The 3,966-nt window shown below is 41.4% G+C and overlaps 1 protein-coding gene across 2 annotated transcripts in view; it reads left to right on the top strand.

Annotated features, from left to right (window-relative positions):
• The first annotated feature begins 1,177 nt into the window (after nt 1-1,177).
• pik3r2 (phosphoinositide-3-kinase, regulatory subunit 2 (beta)) overlaps nt 1,178-3,966 on the top strand; it is a 34,034-nt gene continuing 31,245 nt past the window's right edge. For both annotated transcript variants that reach the window (XM_047589084.1, XM_047589082.1), the window contains exon 1: nt 1,178-1,452. The gene's annotated coding sequence lies outside the window, so the exon portion shown is untranslated. The remainder of the gene's footprint in view (nt 1,453-3,966) is intronic.

Raw genomic sequence — 3,966 nt, 5'->3', positions numbered from 1 at the left:
GTGTTTGCACTCGTCTTCTGTTGCTTATCCAACAATATTTATGCCCTTTCAGCACCACAGACGATCTGGATCTTTCTTAGGTGATCAACACATGTCAGAACTACAATAATAATTAGCTGTGCAGTAACAGTTATTGTAGATAATTGTTGAAGCTCAGTCGGTGTGGTGACAGAAGCTCTTGTAAGTCAGTAAGTGAGATATTTCTGGAAATGACCTCATATCTAAAAATGAGAAACTTGGAGATGTGAGATTCTGAGAAGTGAGTCATCACATTGAGATTCTTTCTCATTACTCATTAATATTTTTATAGATACTAAGTCGTTATTTTGAGGTTGTTGCTCATAACATTGAGGTCGTGCGTTGTGATTTCATAATGCAGCACAAAGTCATTTCAAGTAGGTGTCTGGTCATTTTGAGATATCTGGTAGATATCTAGATATCTATCTAAATCACAGTAGCAAGATATTAAGTAATTATTTTGAGATGCTATTATTTCATAAAACAAATTCATTATTTTGAGTAGGTTTGTCATTATTTCACAAAACCAAGTAATTATTTTGACAGTCCAAGATTTTTGAAATATGACATCCATGTCCAAGTCATTCCTTTGAGAACATTTCTCATTATTTGGAAATGTTAAAGACAATATCTGAGGCGTTATTATTAAGAATGTGTAGTGACTTTGAGATAAAAAGTCCATACTTAAGAGAGGTTCTGGCTATAATGGTTAACGGGTCCTTTATTTCACCCCACTGGAAGAAACGGACCTCCATATTTATTCAAATACACAGATGAAAGAAAGGTTTTGTCTTCTAACATCCTTGATGTCTCCCCACATTAGGTGTAAATCGAGAAATTAGCAAGTAAATTGAGAACGAGTTTAAGCTGTGAGAACAGTGAGAGGCAGATTGTATTAAAAAGGGAATTTATTCTGGGAAGATGTCCTCATTTAACCCACTTGGGGATTAAACGAGGATTTAGGATGTGGTGCACTTTTTCCCTTTCATAGGGAACAGGATTCTTTGCAAGAAAAGACAGCTTAAAGTATAAGGTTTGGATGGAAAAGCGGCAATGCAGCTCAAGATTGCCAGGTTCAAATTTCCATTATGGGCCGAGGCCATCCGGTGACCCCTCACTAATCGTTCGGACTTTTCCGCTCGGCTTCGTGCCTTTCCGCGCTCTTCATATTAGTTCCCACGCACACTCTCTTTCCCTGCGCCGTGCTGAGCTGGAAATGGCTGTGGGTAGGAGCGCAGAGTTATGAACGGGAAAAGAAAAGAAAGGAGCGAGAGAAGGACTACGCAGCGAGAAGTGAACCAAAGCTTTGCCACAAGTTTTATTCGCACCGTGACGCCGTCGTTTGCAGATAGTACGCCGCGCGGACCCCGGGTGCTACTTTTAAGCGTTAAAGCTCCGGAGCCAGAAGTGAGAAGAGTCAAGAAATATCCGCGGGTGAGTTTTTTTTTTTTTTTCTTTTCCCAAGTTATTGCACATTTGCAGTCCAGCAGCACGGCAGCAGCCACTGTACTGGAAAATGGTGGAAGCGTTGCAAGTGTGCTTTTGACCACGCAGATTCACTCTGCGGACTTGCGACCCAGTTTTAAAGTTTAAACGCGAGTTAAAGCCACGCGCTGGTTTATGCTTTTAATTTTTTATGTTTTGCGCACTCCTCGCTGCGACGAAATGTTTTATGTTGTGCAGCGTGCTGCTCGCGACAGTTGACGTGTATCAAACTGCGCACGTTGAGTCAGGGCAACGTTTACATCTTATTTTTAAGATGTTTTTCTTAATTTTTTTTCCCGTTGTTGTTTATTCTTTACCGTAGACTGTAGAAAACAAGACTTTTAAACTACCTGCCTAGTAGTTCACAAATTGTCGCGTAGAACTTGAAGTCTGAAGAAAATTGCCGTTGTGTTAGCTTAACCCTACAATGCTAAATCCGATTTTTTTCTTTCTTTTTACCTTTTACAAATTTGCACTTAAACGCATCACCCTCCTAGTGTTACAACATTATGTTACACTACAGTGCTTTGGCTGGAGCCCGTGTGGAGGCCTGGGCTGATGCATGCCTTACATCTCTGATTTGAAGATTTAACATCCACCAAGGAGTTAATGGAAACTGTGCTACTTGCATAATGAGACAAGCTACTCAACTGTGTGGAGAGACCCCCACTCTCCGACTTGCAATTTTCAACATTATGCAACCAAATGTCAATCCTCCATTATGCAGCTTTATCACAAGCGTGACTTGTGACAAAACCTTCCTCCTCCTCCTCCTCCTTCTTCTTAAATGTCTTAAAATGTTCAGAGTGTCTTGCAGGGCCCGTTTTATTATTTAAAGGCCCCCCCCCCAAAAAAAGAAGCGGAGCCTCTCAAAATGCCAAGTGTCACCTCTCTGAGAGCTTGAAGAAAAACGTAAGCTAACTTCGAGTTCCAGGAGACGCGGTGTAGCTGTGGTTATTTTTGTTTTATGTCCTTCAGCGTGGGGACCCAGTTAAACTGAAATGGTGTTATTTGATCAAAATAGCAGCGGAGTACGGCTTTAAGGACTCTTTAGTCGCTGCTCCACTGAAGTGCAGCGTTCTCTCGGCCGTGATTCATACCTAAACATCTGTTAACTAATAAAAATATGGTTTTCTAACTACCCCGGGCATAAATGAGCCTCTTTGAAGCCGTGAACCGCCCCCCTCCTGAACAGGACATACTGGACACAGATCAGAAATCCACTTTCTTCTTTTTTTTTCCTCTCTTTTTTTTTTTTTTGCAAAACTTCTGTACTGGATGTGGCTTATTAGTTGGATGTCAGTGATTTACTGTCTGCTTTGTACTACAATCCAGGAACATCATGCATGTTGTAAATATTCTTTAATGTATCAGACTATAAAGTAGGGAGCCATAAAACACACATCTGTATGTGTGACACGTGTTCAGGTAAAAGAGTTATGAAGGAGCCTGAGATGTGTCTTCCCGGTTCTGATAACTTAACTGTTTAAACCCAACACGCAAACGGGACCTTTTAAAAACCGTTAACATGCAGAATTAGCAAAACTTTCCATTGTTCAGTGGTGTGTTTTGTGTTTGAACGGGATTTCCAGTGTTTTCTGCGTATTTTTCCGTTGGTAAACTCCTCGTCCTCTTTATATGGTATTGAAATGTGCAACATTAGTGCCACCCCTCAAAAGTACAGCCTTGCTTACCGTAAACACTTATGTTATATTGGTACCACCAGAAAACGTAGGTGTTGCGCTTAGTTTTTTTTTTAGGGCGCTGAAAAATAGTCGCTTTCCAGTCGTGTGACTGCAGAAACAGTGGCATCTTATCGATGCATAGGCTGGTGTAACTACCAATACTCATCCAGTAATCTAGGCAGAATTACAGACAATCATCTGGGTGAAAGGAAAAGTATGCAGATTAGGAACCACTTACCGCACGTCAGCTATGCTGCATAAGGCTTTGCGGTGTTCTCAAATGCAAACTGTGGGTTTATCAGATTATGTTCTTTGTTGCTTTGATACTGCTTAATTCCGACAGCATGGCCACACGGTTTTAAGGTAGCATTACAAGCTTTTATGCCGATAAATTGCCTGCATCTTGTATCGCCCGATAAATACGTCGAGCCCTCTTCAGCCGTAGAGCCTTGTGGCATAGTTGATTTTTTTTTTTTTTTTTTTTTTTTTTTTTTTTGGAACAGTGCAGTTTCTGTGCTCCACAATCTAGCAGATGTTTCTGTTTAGCAGAGTGGGCTTTTCAGCTTCATTAAGGACAGATAGAATTCAGGTGAACATAACTGAAATCGTGAAATGGCCTAGCCCCCCATTTTAGACTGAAAAATAAGTCCTCACAAGCTCCAGTGTTGTTGGCCCGTCCCTGCTGCCTGTGGCGCAGCAGATTTTTCAGATCCATGTGGACAGATGGCCTGAGGCCAGTCTGCATGCATGGTGGCTCTGTAGTCAGTTCTTCCCCCAG

This window comes from Mugil cephalus, chromosome 7 (genome assembly GCF_022458985.1).
Source record: "Mugil cephalus isolate CIBA_MC_2020 chromosome 7, CIBA_Mcephalus_1.1, whole genome shotgun sequence".
In the NCBI taxonomy this organism is placed as follows: Eukaryota; Metazoa; Chordata; class Actinopteri; order Mugiliformes; family Mugilidae; genus Mugil; species Mugil cephalus.
This window is presented reverse-complemented; position numbering and strand designations above follow the sequence as displayed.